This window comes from Sturnira hondurensis, unplaced genomic scaffold, assembly GCF_014824575.4.
Source record: "Sturnira hondurensis isolate 20B ecotype Veracruz unplaced genomic scaffold, ASM1482457v3 Scaffold0006413, whole genome shotgun sequence".
Taxonomy (NCBI): Eukaryota; Metazoa; Chordata; class Mammalia; order Chiroptera; family Phyllostomidae; genus Sturnira; species Sturnira hondurensis.
Window position 1 is genome coordinate 28,506,889 of NW_028079044.1, and position 16,163 is coordinate 28,523,051.

The following is a 16,163-nucleotide window of genomic DNA, read 5'->3' on the forward strand; positions in this document are numbered from 1 at the left end:
TCTTTTGTGTTTGATCTTTTCTGTAGTGTCGTTTTGATTCCTTTCTTATTTATTCTTCTGTATTTTTGAATTGTATTCTTAGTGGTTACCCTAGAGAGGGCATTCAACTCTTAAACACACAACAAGCTATTTTAAATTATTACCACTTTAGCTTTAATTGTATAAAAAAAAACTCTGTTTTTATACAATTCCATTTTCCTTTCATGTTGTTGTCATCATAAATGACATCCTTATACATTCTATATTCATTAACATAGATCTTTAATGATTGTTTATGCCTCTGTGTTTTAAATCATATATGAGAAAAATGAGTTACAAACTAAAAAAATATAAAAATATAATATATAAACATATAAGTGTGTATATTATATGATGCAAGCATATTATACACTATATCACATAATATAAACATGTCATGCAATAAATTATATAACACAAACATGTTATGTGCTATATTACACAACATGAACATGCTATATTAATGCCACGCGAACATATATGATATGTAAGTGCATGTTATATAATTTATAACCTGCTCATAACATTTATAACATGCTACGTGTTATATAATTTATAATTTATTAGTCTATAATTTATTTACATATAATATAATTTATATTATATTTACATGTAATATAAACATTGTATAATATATCGCATATGCCATATGTGTATAGTACATAATATATAATATTTAATACACTATAATCATATTTTGTGGTTTGATTTACCAGTGTCCCCTTATTTCTTTGTATGGCTTCAAGCTGCTGTCTAGTACCCAGTCCTCACTGGAAGGACCCCTTTTAGCGTTTCCCGTAGGACAGGCCCACAGATTGCACGAGTCAGGACCTGGAGGTGTGAACTAACCTGGCAGCATCGAGACGAAGCCCTTGGCAGCCTTTTCCCCAGAAGCCTACATCGGAGCTGAACTCCATGAGTGGCCCCGTTTTGAGCTGAACTCAGAGACCTGTCGTTTCCTCTGCCTCATTCAGCCTTTGAAGGGGAGTTAAGACATCTGAATTTCGGTCCTGGTTCTGTCCGTATCTGGCCATGTGACTGTGGACAAGGTTACTACTCTTGTTTGGGCCTTTTCCTTATCTGTAAAATTAGGTATTGTAACAACTTTTTCTGAAAAGGCCAGATAGTATTTCAGACCCTGCAGGCCACATACAGGCATAACCACTCAGCCCTATCACTGTGGCGCCAAAGCAGCCACAGATAATAGGTAATGAATGGGCACCGCTGCGTTCCGATCGCACTTACCGGTGAAAGTGGGAAGAGGACCGATGGGCCACAGCTGGCCAACCTTTATTCTAAATGGTCTTGGAGAGACGTCTAGCTTTAAAATATGAAGGGTCTGATGATTCACGCCGTTGTTATCAGTGTCCTTTCACTCCTTCACGACATTCCGGAGCATTGTCTCCATCGACAATACAGTGGAAAGAATTACTACCACTTATGTGTATATCCTGTAGCTGAAGCATTTTTCTGCACGTACTTTATGTATTGCTCCCAATGAGACGATTAGGTGGATACTATTGTAATTGCCGTTGTACGTAAGCAAGAGCTAGACGGAAACAAGTTCCTTTAACAGGTCCAAAGCCACAGAGTGGGTAACAGCAGAAAGCAAGCCAGTAGGACTCCAAAACCTTCGTCAGGTGTTCTCCATCTCATGGTTCCTACATTCAAGGTTTTTAGCATAATAGGGAATTTGATTTTCTTGAGAGGGAAAACAAATCTTAAATATACTAATCTAAAGATTAAGCCTCAAAAATTCCACACAGACTGTTTTTTAATTATATAAATAAAATGATTCGTGGCTGACTTCAAATGCTATCTCTAAGGTACGATGCCAGCAAAAGAACACGTTGTTGCTCTCAAAAAACTCACCATCTGTCTGGCGAAACATTTGAAAGAATTAGTGAACAAAATGCAGTTCTGAATTAATTACAGTAGAAATGCTTTGAATTACTCTTTACTTACTGCCAGACAGACCGACACAGTCCCTGGGTGCCAGCTGGCCCACCGCGCTCTGAGTGCTTCTCTGGAGCATCCCACCTGGGTCCTGGGCTAGTTTACTATGGCCCACAATTCTGAAAGTCAGAAGCCCCAAATCAGTCTCAGTGGGCTAAAGCTAAGGTGTTGGCCAGGCTGGTTCCTTCTGAGGCTCTGAGGACATCTGTTCTCTTGCCTTTTCAACTTCTAGAGGCCACCTGCATTCCTTAGTTCATGGCCCCTTCCTCAGGTATTCTCTCCTCTTGCTTCTAGTTACATGTTCTACTGACTCTGACACTCCTGCCTCTATTTTATAAGCCCCGTTGTGATTATGTTGGGTCTAGCCAGGTAATCCAGGGTAATCTCCCCATCTCAAAATCCTTATCCTAATCACATCTGCAAAATCCCTTTTGCCCTATGAGGTAACAGTCACGGGTTCCTAGGACTGGGACATGAACATCTTTGGGGAGCTGTCATTCAATCTCACACAGGTTCCGTCTCCAGCTTCTCCCACAGGTAAGTTGTACACTTTCCAACAATTGGTGGTTTCTGGGTCTGTTATTGTGCTTATTCTTATAACTAGCTAATTTAATTAAAAAATTATGGAACCACTAAAATATGCAGGCAAAAAGAGAGTTGCACTGTCTGTGGTAGATAAGTGAACTAAGGTCATTTAAAAAATATGGTCAAATTAGGTGAGGGAGAAAAATCCATGGAAAAAAGTTAAACTGCAGAAGAATGTATATATGCACATAAAACAATATGTGGTAATGATACAGGGTGCAGCCAAGGGGGGGGCCCAGAAAAGATTTGGAATGGTGTCCAGAACTCAAAGTGTACAGAAATATTGGAGGAAATATTAGGATGTCCTCACCCCCCCCCCCCAGGTGTCAGTTGGGGGAAGGGACGAATGGAGCAGGGCCATTGAGAGCTGTTTTGCATAGCAACAGTTTTGCAGCTAACCTCTGGAGTGGTCATTTAACATATCTATAACCTTTAACTGGTTTCATAGATATGTTAAATAGCTGTGGCCAAGTTTTGGGCCAGGGAGAGTGGAGTAGCGAACCAGGCTAGAATTGAGAATTGGGAGCTGCTTCTCAGAGAGGGCTGCTTGAGAGCCATGTGGCTTTAGCAGAGTGGGGGCTAACCAGGCTGGAATTGAGAATTGGGAGCTGCTTCTCGGAGAGAGTGCCTGCGAGAGAGCCATGTGGCTTTAGCAGAGTGGGGGCTACCCAGGCTGGAACTGGGGCTGCTTCTCAGAGTGAGGACCCTCTGTAGCCATTAGGAGAGAGGCATGTGGCTTTAGGAGAGTGAAGACCCCCTCTTGGCCAGGGGAGGGGGAGAGCCACGCTGTTTTGGAAAGATGTAGACCCCTGTAGCCATTAGGAGGGAGAGCCACGCGGTTTCAGCAGAGTGCAGACCTCCTCTTGGCCAGGTGAAAGGGAAGACCACGCAACTTTGCCAGAATGGAGATCCCTGCGGCCAGGTGAAGAAGAAAGACGCGGCTTTGGTAGAAGAGGCCCACACGGCTTTGGCGTGCTCCCTTTGGCTGAGTAGCCTGGAAAGCAGGAGGCACTTTGACTAGAACTTGGTACAAAGAACTCTTGCCAGTGGAAGGTGCCACATGACTTTGGATTAATTGGAGATCCTGCCTGGACAGGCAGGAGACACAGCTCACGTGCCAGCGGCCGGGGAGAAAAACGGACCTGTGCTCTTTTCCTGATTTACGGTACCCGGAGTTGGGACAGTGGGAGAAGGGAGCGCTGTGTGTGTGTGTGTAGGTGTATACCCTTAAAGACTTTAATATTTCAAGGAAGGCATTAGGCCTGAATAGCATTAAATAAACATTTTGTTTCCTTTTCACAAATCTCTGGCATTGAGAGATGTGTTTCCAATTGGCGGCGGACAGAAGGACCTATAGATTTTAGTGTATCGTCCTTGGGAGGGGTCCCTGTTTTCTGCAGCAGTTTTTGGTATCCCTCGGTGGGCCAAGTATTGCCCCCCCCTTGGACCCTTTGTTCGTTAACAGTAAGGACGGCTTGTGGGAAAGATGATGCAGAATCCTTCTCAAGGAAGATCTACTCGGACAAGGGACTAGGCCTCTCATTCAAAATTTGGGCAACAAATGGCCGTTTAAGTGTTTTTTTTCTAAAAGTTCTAAGTAGGTATGTTAAATTATGATCTCACTCGAACAAACCTTTAGATTACCTAACCAATCTTTCATAAGTTTTAAAAATATTTTAAAAGATTTTATTTATTTTTAGAGAGAAGAAAAGAAAGGGAGAAAGAGAGGGAGAGAAACATTACTGTGTGGTTGCCTCTTCTAGGCCCCCTGTAGGGGACCTGGCCCACAGCCCAGGCGTGTGCCCTGACTGGGAATCGAACCAGCAAACTTTCGGTTAGCAGGTTGGCACTTAATACAATGAGCCACACCAGCCAGGGCTCTCATTAGTTTTAATAAACGAGATCCTATTAAATTTGATTCAGGGTTTCATATATTGATCAGATAGGGCACAAAAATTTGGGAAGAAAGTTTAATTAAGAGTAGGGCTTAGCCCTGGCTGGTGTGGCTCAGTGAATTGAGTGCCAGCCTGGGAACCAAAGGGTTGCTGGTTTGATTCCAAGTTAGGGTATGTGCCTGGGTTGCAGGCCAGGTCCTCAGTGTGCGATAGGTGAGAGGCAAACATTGATGTTTCTCTCCCTCTCTTTCTCCTTCCCTTCCCCTCTCTCTAAAAATAAATAAATAAATCTTAAAAAAATAAGAGTGAAGCTTAAACTATACCTTGAAAGTTATCAAGGATCTGAATAGATTATGGGGGTTTGAGGAAGGCTCACTGTGTGAATCAAACAACACACGGTGGCCCTCCATGTCCTGGGGTTCTGCATCTGAGGATTCAACCAGCTGCTGATGGAAGATATTTGGGGGAAAATGTTACACTGTTGCTGACTTGTCCGATGTGATGAGGCCTATGATGGTTGTATCTGTACTGAACATGTACAGGTATTTTTTTCTTGTTATTATACCCTAAACAATACAGTATACCGACTATTTGCATAACACTTACATTGTATTAGGTATTACATCTAATCTAGAGATGGTTTAAAGTATACAATAGGATGTGTGTAGGTTGTATGCAAATACTATGCTATTTATATAAGGGACTTGAACATCCTAAAATTTGATGTCTGCTAGGGGTAGTGGAACTAATCCGCCAAGAATACCAAGGGATGATTGTACACACCGTGTAGGGGTAGAAATGAGTAAGAATGATCATTTCAGTCCATCAGGTAGCACCTTGATGCTCCTGCTGCGGGTCTCATTCCAGCAGTGTCAGCAACACTGGGGAGCTGGTCGGAAATTCGGACTATCAGGTCTCACCCCAAACCTACTGAGTCAGAATCTGCAATTTAACAAAATCCCCAGGTAATTTCTTTGTACACAACCTGTGAGAAGGGCTGTTTTAGAGAGAGCTTGCATCTGCCTAAAATGCGCTGAGGTATTTCTCTGATGCACACTGGACAGAATGGTAACAGAGTTTCTCAGGCACCTACTATGAGCCGGGCCGACTACGCAGTGCTTTGCAAATCTTGTCCTATTTAATTCTCAAACGTCCCAGTTTTGTGAAATGAAGTTGATCTTTACTCTAAATTATGAAACACCTTTCTCTGTTCTCTGTGATCCCTTTGATGGAAGTTGGTATAAGGAATACATTAGTGTCTTAAAAACCTCAAATAATCTCTTTTTGAGTTTTAATATGTAAAATATTTTGACATAATATTTCTTCTCTCTCTTCATTTCCTGGGTGGCAAACTCACAGCTGGAAAGATCTCAGATGCCTTAAAATTTTCAACCTATGAGAACAGAGAGGTAATTCAATAGCACTTGGTTTACAATGGGGGTAAAAGAAAATAAAAACTGCAAGAGCCACATACTATGCAGTGGAATGTGGGGATGATAAACCAGATGGAGCCAAATCTTGGAGACTTTGGAAGGCATTCTAGGTACTCCTACAGTGCTGCATGCCTCAGCAGTTTATGCAAACAGGAAGGGCTTTCTCAAGGGGACACTGAGACAGCTTTTCCTTGCCTTGCCCAGACTGGAAAAGATGAAATTCTGGTAACTTCTTGTTCTTCTCTGACTTCGATGCTCAGCCCACACTGAACCAAAGGAATATGTGCAACAACCCAGATGATGGGCCCCGTGCACGGCCACGCACATGCACGCTTCTTGCTCACTAGGTTGGTTTTCACTGAACCTCCCATTCTGACTAACCTCTTTCAATAAGAAAGATTCAGTGGGTCTCCCCCGAGCTGTTCTCTTCACATAGTCTGGGGGTGGCAGACAGAGTCCCTAAAACTGCCCGAGTCCATAGGGGAAGGCCGAGTCTCAGTGCTTGCTGCCACAGGACTCAAACCCCAGAATTAAACCTAATTATATCGGGGGCCGGGAAGGGCTGAGGGGATGGGAGGGTTAGGTTGTGAGGGGCATTCCGTTCTCTCAGACTTTCACAGAGAACATATTGTATTCCAGAAGCAGAAATCTGAATGTGGGAAGAGGTGGGTTAGCCCTGGAGAAAGGAAATAAGGGCTGTGGGTTTCTGAAAAGGGCTGGAAGCTAAAAAGTCAGGCCGTACTTACTTACCAAGCAGGATTCAATGGGAGCTTTGTGGCTCTCAATGCAGCCTAAACAGTAGTTTAAATCCGAGAAAATTTCCAGCAAAGCAAAGAATCTTTCCTGTGTTTATTCTCTACCACCTGAATCCTTGAAAGGAGTGTATTGTGTATCTAATCAGTCTATTTAAAAATACTCTAAAAGTTCCACATGAGCATTAACATTAGTATTGTTTTTACATTATTTCAACATTTAGCTAGAAGATACAGTACAGGCAGATCTCGGAGATGTTGTAGTGTCAGACCGCTGCCATGACGCAAATACCGCAGTAAAGTGAGTCACACCAGTTTTATTCATTTTATTTGTTTTCTTCAAGAACTTTTCATTTGCATTCCCTAAATGGCTCAAGAGCCCTAGCTTTTGGCCTGTTTTGGCTTTTGACATGCCTTCTTCACTCAGCTTAATCATTCGCAGCTTTTGATTTAAAGTGAGAGATGTGAGACACCTCCCTATAGCTGAACATTTGGAGGCCACTGCAGGGTTATTGCTTGGCCTCATTTCAATATTGTTGTGTCTCAAGGAATAGGGAGGCCCGAGCAGAAGGGAGAAGCAGGGAATGGCGGGTCAGTGAAGCAATCAGAACACAACATTTATCTATTACATGGGTAGGGTTTGTACTGCCCCAAAACAATGATAATAGTACCATCAAAGATCACTGATTAGAGATCACCGTAACAAATATAATAATAATGAAAAAAGTTTGAAACAGTGCAAGAAATGTGATATAGAGACACAAAGTGAGGAAATGCTATTGGAAAAATGACACGGATAGACTTGCTTGACACAGGGTTGCCACAAATCTCCAATTTGGAAAAAGTAAAGTATCTGCAAAGTGCAATAAAAGTGAAATGCAGTAAAATGAGGTATTCCTGTGCATATATATCCTGAAACTTTCTGTTCAATGACTTGATACTATGTCTGGAGATTGATATTGAAATTTGATATATTTTTATAGGTTATATATTATATGTCATGTGTTTTAACTAACTCTGTGGCATTCTAATTTATGAATGTATCATATTTTATTTGTCTATTCCCTTACTGAGGAGCATTTAGGTTGTTTCCATTTTTCACTATTAAGTGTTGAAAGACTAGCCCTACATTTTCTCCTGAGCACAGTGAGAAATTTTCTCTGGGATTTGTACCTAGACAGCTTGCAGTCCATCTTAACTTTTCTTCTCTACAGAGAGAATACAGCCCTTATTGGTGTGGCTCAGTGGGTCGGGCACCCACCCACGAACCAAAAGTTCTCCAGTTCGATTCCTGGTCAGGGCACAGGCCTGGGTTGTAGGCCAGGTCCCCAGTTGGGGGTGTGCTTGAGGCAACTGATCGAGGCTTCCCTCCCTCTCTTTCTTCTTCCCTTCTTCTCTCCCTAAAAATAAATAAAATCTTTAAAAAAGAAAAAAAGAGAGAGAATACAAATATCTGCCCAATGCACGGGACAGCTGTTTGGAACAAGTAATCCTATAAATATAAAAGTGCTGCGTACAGTGTACAGATATACAGCTTGGAGTGATCACATCATTCACAGCTTAGAGTGACCCCTGCAATCTGGGTTACTGGAGAGCTTGTATTTAGGGGACTGCCAGCTTTCTTCTAATGATCACATCTTCACTATCGCAGACTGAAAACACTAGTGCATTTGCTCCTGTTGGTACACGTACCTAAATTAGCCCTATGGATGACTGAACAATCGAATGGCCACCTGTGCTAGTGGCATCTGGGCTCTACCTGCCACCAAGGGTTCCCAAGGCCAGCCTGGTGGAGTGTGGCCCCCTCCCAAACCTTCAGGTTATTGCCTGCTGTCTTGGACCACTTCCAGCACCTGCAGTTGCAGATTAGTGCTTTCTCTAACTAAGCAGGGTTGCACTGAGGAAGAAATGAACTGTGATGCTGGCCCAACAAAGCCTTCGGTCACTCAGCAGGAAAATCTCAAGCCAGCATTGCCTGTCAGTTTCCTCACTTGGGCCAGAATGGCGATGCCTTTATATCCCCGCCTCCCTCAGTCATTGAGTTCTGGCTCTCCTGCAAAGGACTTTACCTTGGATGCGGCAGCTATCTTGAGCAGCTGTCTGCTGACCACACTTCCTGTATCTGGGCAGCACATCTGTCCTTGTAGGGGCACCTGGGGGTCACATCTCTGGGTCTGCTACATCCATGGGGTCACATTCTTCATGCCCAACTCTGCTGCAAATAACAGCCTTACAAAAGTTCATTCCAGTTGCCAACCAGTTATAGAGTACCCTAAGATTACAAACACAAGTCTAACAGCGTAAATCTCATTCTGAGGCTGCGAGACGAGTCGTCTAGTCGTGTATTTTTTGAAAGAAATAATACCCTTGGCCATTTCTTCATCACAACATGAATGCTCAAAAAGAGATGAGTCACTTATGTTTCCCTCTTTTAAAGCTCTTAGAAAACATCTTAAGTGCTTTTTCCTTTGCAGTGCCATTGGGAAAGCAGAGTCATCTAGTAAACCCTGACTAATGTACAATTAAACAGCCCCCAAATTAAACACAGCTCGCATGACCGTCATGGGTTCCCTCTGAAGAGCTGACTCACCTGTACAAAAGCAAACTCCCCTCAAAGAATAACAGAAACATGGAAAATGAGAGGAAGTCTTGCTGATGGAGACCCAGCAGGAAAGGGAGCTTGGAGGTTAGCCGCAACGTGAATTCCCATGATGCTAAAATAATAAAATAGTGTAAGTCCACCGAAAAAGCATTTACTCTGCCTCTTCAGAGTCGTCTCTGAGGTTGCACCTGGTCCTGAGGGGAAGCTGGGGGAGAGCCACAGGGACCGAATGACCCCTCCAAGGTCATGATGCCTTCAGAACTGGGAAAATCACGTGGGCTGTCTGACTGGAAGGACAGGCTCGTTACTCTCTTCAGATTGCTCTCTCTTCAGCGATGAGTATTTTCTGAATATGAAACATAGAAAAACCAGAGCTATACTTTGTTTTCTACAGGCTGCATTTTCAAGATCTCCTTAGCAACACTGTCAGGATGCACCGGCTGTGTGTGTGCCTTCCACTGCCAGCCACACGTTCTCGGTCACAGCCCCCACCTTCTCGGTCACAGCCCCCCCACGTTCTCGGTCACAGCCCCCTCCACCTGTGCTCCTCAGGGAACCAGGTTTCCCTGGTGCTGTCGCCTCTTCCCCGTGCCCCAAGACCTGCCTCTAATGGATGACTGGCAGATATGCGGCATTTCAAAACCTTTCCTTCGATGGGACGCCCCTGAGATGGGCTCTACCTCCTCCCAAGTCACCTCTGCTTCGTGTCACCCCCTTACTTGGTCCCCTTTTCTTTCTTGTCCCACTTCCTTATTCTCCTTGTGGTTTTTCCCGAGAACACTCCCTTGTTAGAAATGCTCAAGAAGCAGAGGCGGGAGGAACTGGATGATCTGATCCAAGCGCCTTTATTTGATGCTGCGCTTACAGGCGGTCTGAGTCTAGACCGAGGTGGAGGTAGGAATGGGTTTTTAAAAAAAAAAATTGGAGGTTTTGTGGGGGATGGGGGAGGGGGTTAGTCTTTTGTTCTTCCAGGCGGGTGCCTCAGGGTTCCAGAATGTGAGCCAGGACAAAGGTTAGGTAAAGGGCCAGCTGTTCCCAGGTATAGGAGGGTCAGTCTGAGCACTGGCCACTGTGGCCGGTGCCAGGTGTCTATTGTGCACGGTGGGAGGGAGTTTGGATTCAGCTGCAGGCTATCAATTGACTTGGGGTAACTGAGTCATGGGCAGCCCAGCAGGTTAGGAAACTGGCCTGACTGGGTCTTGAGCAATCTGACAGGCTGGGAGCTGGCCTGACCCTTTCATCCCTAATACATCATTTTCACATGAATTTTCTGTGTCTCAGAATCTGTTTCCAGGGAATGCAAATGAAAAACCAACTCTAAAATAACACCCCACCACCACCACCACCACCAAAAACCACCCTTTCCTGAGCACGTACTATATAGAGCTGACCATCAGAGAGCCTTGGTTCGAATCCTGGATCCTCTACCAATTTGTTGTTTGATGTGAGATGGGCTATGGAGCCTCTTTTATCTAAGTCCCCCCTGTGTAAACACGGGGGGTAATCTCGCTCTTGAGGATGCTAAGCACCTGTGTTTATTGGGTATGGGTTGGGTCTTGTACTTAAGCAGGGAAGAGGCCAGGTCAGTGCCTTGTCATGTATTGCCTCGAGGCTATGTGCCTTGAGGCTGCAGTCAGATAACCTGTCCAAGTGTTTATCAGTGAAGCCTGTGACTACAGAGTGAAACAATTTATTTCCAAACCTGGCTGATCAGGTTTGGGCATGAGGAGAGGTGTTTTCCTGTGTCCCTCCTGGGGATGGACCATCGAAGGGCTCTGTGAACACTTGTTGACAGACTGGTGAACACAACGAGGTTAGCTCCCAGAGTCAAGGACAGGAGCTTTCTAGGGGACACCATGGGAAGTATGAGAAGAAGCTATAGGGAGCGGGTGGAACAGGTACAAGCTGGGGTGTCGAACCTGAAATGCAGAGGGCAAAGGTGCCTGGTCCAGCAAGGTCCTAGGCAGCAGAGGAAGATTTCAGAGGAGGACGGGCTGGGGTGGGAAGGCCTGTGGGCTTAGTTGGAACAGGTGGAACTGGATTGGGACACAGCAGAGGTAAACATCCCAGAGGGACCTTGAATTCAGGGAGTTCATGAACTTGGAGGAGGAAAAAGTTGTATCTTGTATCTCTCATCTAAATAAAATTTTAATTATGAATGTAGTCCACAAACCTTAGCACTGCCTAAGACTTTGTCACCAATAGAAATCATAGAATCTTTTGTACAGCATTACAGTTGCTGTTTTAAGAAAAGTGTTAGATTTGCCTCTAACTCTTGTTTTCTAATGTATTATTTAAAAAAAGAACCTGTATTACTACATCACATTTTAAATGTATTATGTGAGCAGTACTTTGATATAAATAGTCTTTTTATTTTATTTTATGCATTTAAAACCAGTATTCTGAAGATAGGTCCATGGGGAAAAAAATAAGAATTAAGGCATGGAAAGTCACATATTAATGAAAGCGCGTGAGTAAAAATTGCTGTTTTCCTTTAACACTCATCAGATGGGCACCCTGCTCCCGCGAAGAAAGGGAACAACAGAAAAGATGAAGTCTGAAGGGGCAGAGAGAAGGGGAAGGTGTGCCTGGAGGATCTTTAGCTCCCTGGCAGGTCCTGCTTCAGAAAGAGAAGGCAGGGAGGGACTGTTCACAACACAACAAACACCCCCCTGCTTTCTGCAAAGTGATTGGAGATTGTGGATGAGTCAGCCACCACGAGGGTGTTTGTTAAAAATACAGATTTGTAGGCCCCGGGTTGTGCGTGGGCATTTGTATTTTTAACAAGCACCCCAGCTGATTTGGGGACAAAACGTGAGCAGGGGGGCTTGCCTGTATGAGGATGCTTGGATAGAAGAAAATGCTGTCTGTCATTTTCCAGGGACCCGGCCGGGCTATCCTTGACATGCTAATTTGTGCCTGAATTCCCAAGGAAGGGAGATTGTGACCCTGCAGGTCATAATCCAGCCTCCTACCGGGGCAATTGGATCTTCTACCCTCTAGAAATTTCAAACCCTGTGACGCTCACAATGTATGGTGCCCTATTTTTCAAAGCCCCAGGTCTGGGATATCCTTGAACTAGATGAATCTTTTATAGTAGGTCTGTGTTCTAAACTACACTTCCCATCTTACCTTTATAAAGAATGAGTACTTATTAAAATATACTTACTATGTAAATCACAACGTCCTAACCTTAGTATAATTGAATGAAGTGGGTTTTCTCTTTTTTAAGTTCTGAGGAGCAAATCCACAGTATGTTTCAAAGAGAGATTTAAATTGCTAATTTCCCGGCATTGAAATGTGAGGAAGGCTTGTCACAGATTTAGCATGGAAGCCACGTATGTATTTAACATTCCTAAGTAGTAACTGTCTCTTAGGTTGAGTTTTAGCTTGAGAAAGTGCAAGAACAGATTCAGCAGGGTGGGGAAACCTTGTTGTTTATTTTAAATGTGATGAAAATGTATGAAGAGCCTCTGCCCACCAAGAGCGAGCTTTCTCTATAGCCTCCCACATGACTTTGTACCTCTGATCACATTGGAAAGAACCTCTTTTTTTTTTCCCCTAACGCTTCCTGAGTTCTGCATTTTGGTGCCTGGAACAAGGAAGTGAGGGACTACGTATGTAAGACACACACACGTACTAGAAATGTAAAGAACAAGGCTATCACTGGACAATATATATAATTTGGAACAAAGATGTTGTGAACAAAAAAGGGGCCACAAAGCAAACCTGACAAGCTTAGGGGGAGGCCTGTATGGTGGCCTTACACACTCAGACTGAGAGCAAGTAACCACGTAAGACGGTCTGAACATAAAAATTCCTAACTAAAGGAAGGCCATGGGGGGCAGTCCTGTCCTGGGCTGTAGCTTCCTTGATGAGGGTTAATCTTCACCTTTACTGAGCCTCTCGGTGGTCTTTTTGCATCTACATAATATGCCTTTGGAATGTCATAGCAATCCTTTTCCCCCCAGACCCTTCAGGGCACAATCTCCCGCCAGAGCAGAGACCACAGAATCCTTCGTTGTTATCTTATTGCCCAAATACCATCTCTCTGAGCTGTAAACATTCATTGATAACTATCCTATACCTATTAGTGTAAAAGAAGTATTTGTCTCCCCATTAAAAAAAAGATTTGATATATTCAGTTTCAGATAGAGGGGAAGGAAGAGAGAAAGAGAGAGAGAGAAACATCAATGTACGAGAGATACATCGATCTGTTGCCCCTCACACGCCCCCAACTGGGGACCTGGCCCGAAACCCAGGTATGTGCCCTGACTGGGAGTGGAACCGGTGACCATTTGGTTCACAGGCCAGCACTGGATCCCCTGAGCCACACCAGTCAGGGCTGTCTCTCCATTTTACTTTTTATCCAGTCTCAGAGATTTCCCCACTTGGCTTTCTCCTGCCTCCCTAATTTACCACCAATGAAATTTCATATAACATCCCTTTTATCTCCTCCTTTGATTCTAGTGTATAAATTAAGCAGTAAAGTTGCCATTCTCCAGAGCATTTTCTCACTCCATTGAGATTTTGCTTCCTGGCAATTGTCATTAGTTGGATCAAATACACTAAAAAATTCTCTGAAGGTTTGGACATTTCTGCCATTGACATTTTATTTGCCTAGGGCTCAGAAAGTCATGCTGGCAATTCTGTGAGGGACTGGAACTGGGTTTCTCCCAACCCCTGCATGGCCTTCCAGCCACTCCCTTGGTGCCCATTCTTTCTTAAGTGGCCAAGACACGTCATTTTGACTGTTAGCAAAACCTCATTGTGGATTTTCAATGACATAATTGTTACCATAGGGAGTTAACGAATTAATTAATTATTAATAAGAAAGAGGGTAGCCCTGGCTGGTGTAGCTCAGTGGATTGAGCATGGGCCGGCAAACCAGATGATCGCAGTTTGATTCCCAGTCAGGGCACATGCTTGGGTTGCAGGCCAGTTTCTGTCAGGGGCCAGTTCCCTGCAGGGGATGCACGAGAAGCAACCATACATTGATGTTTCCTTCCTCTCTCCTTCCTTTCCCCTCTAAAGATAAATAAATAAAATATTAAAAAAAAAAAAAAAGAAAGAGGGTAAAGGGAATTAGACATTGTGCATAATAAACTGGGGACAATGAGTCTGTCTGTCTCACCAGGAAGTCACAGCTTCACACCCCCGAGGATCATAGCATTGCTTTGCCAGGGCAGTTAAAATTCTACCCTCCCCTCCTCCCATGTTGGTACCAGATTGTTGGGGGGAGGAGGGGGAGGTGCTAGACCAGAGACGCCTGTCAGTCTAGCCTGGGCAAAGAAGAGATTGGTTGGGAGGTGGACCCATCAAAAGCCCGCAAAACGTGGGAAGTGATCGGTTATTTTGAAAAAACTCCGGGTTAAAACCCAGGGGAACAAAGAAGCTCTCTCTCTCTCCCTCCCACTCCCTCTCCCTCTTCCCCCAACTCCCACCCTTACTTGGGCCATTCTTTCATGCATTCTCTCTGGCTCAGAAGCACATGACCATGCAGGTCTAGCAGCTACCGGGACCCACGGCAGACTGTGGGGGCTGCCAAGGACTAAGCTTTGATACGGCACGGGATCTCTGGACATTGACTCTGCTTCTGGCCCTGATGTGCCATGGCAGGATGAACAGAGAGGGGACACTGGAAGGCCATCCTTTTGATTTCGCTTCCTGAATAAATCTTACCACCAGACCTCATCCTTTTTTCTGGGTCCCTGAAAACGCTTTGTCTTGCAACACCACACGAACCCCACTTCCGCTGGCAACATAATTAGCAACAATTCAGCCATTTTTTTATTGGGCACTTCCCACATCTCCCAGGGTCTGGGCTCAGCTCCACATGTGCATTAGCTCATTGCCACTCACAGTCACTCCATTAGGTGGGATTTTATCCCCCATATTTGGCAAGAATGGGATTGTACACTGGCTGGCATGGAGTAAGAACTCACTGAATGGTAGCTCTTGTTTTCAATCCTTATTATTACTTCTATGAAAAACTTACATATGCAGTGATCAGGACAACCGCAGACTCTTACTTGGACCTTGACAAAGAGGTTCAGATTTGATAGACAGAAACAGGTAGGAGGCAAAGAGCAGTCTAATATGAAGCCAAGGCTGAAGGAAGGGAATCATAAGGAGTATGTGGGTAATGAGGAGTAACCAGCTTTTTTGAATTGCCGAGTTTGTATAAAGGCATATTTGGAGCCATGCCGGAAAAGATATCTGTGGTTCTAATTTTGGAGCCTTTCTAGGCCAAGGAGTTCGGACGTGAATTTAAAGGCAGTAGGAGCTCATGGGAGCTTTCCGATTGTTCTGGGTTTGGTGATGAAGGGAGGGACAAGGAAAAGTGCTGGGAACTGCCCTGCCTGGTTTCAGGAACTGTAACTGCCTGCCCCCCTCCCCCCAAACCCTCCCGCCACCGCCACCGTTGGCTCCGGCTGAGCAAGCAACCTTCACCAGAAGGTCTCCACTAAGGAGACAAAGCTTATCTCCCTGGCAGGGCCCCGTCTCTGCCCCTTTTACTTCACCCTGCCTGGCCCCCAATGCTTGATTGGTTAGCCAATGACAGGTAAGATTCCCCAAGGGAGGGATGACCTAAGAGAGGCACAACCATGGGGGGGGTCCCTCAGGAAGGACTTGGGGGCTCAGAAAAGGGGTGATGGGCCCTTGCCCCTTGGCTTTGACACAGGCTGAGTCCTCATTCTGTCTGCGAGAAGTCTCCTAATCTCTCAGCTGCCTTACTTCCCCTACGTGATTTAAGCCTGAAACAATGACTTAAGCCTAAAACAAGGCTGGTGGTGGGTGCAGCCTTGTGCTGGAAAGGGCGGGTCCCCTAGGGCAATCAGGCCTAAGAAAGAATATGTAAAATCCTGTGGAAACTGCTTTGTTCAGAATGCTCTCAATTAAATGATAAGGGTCCAAGCAG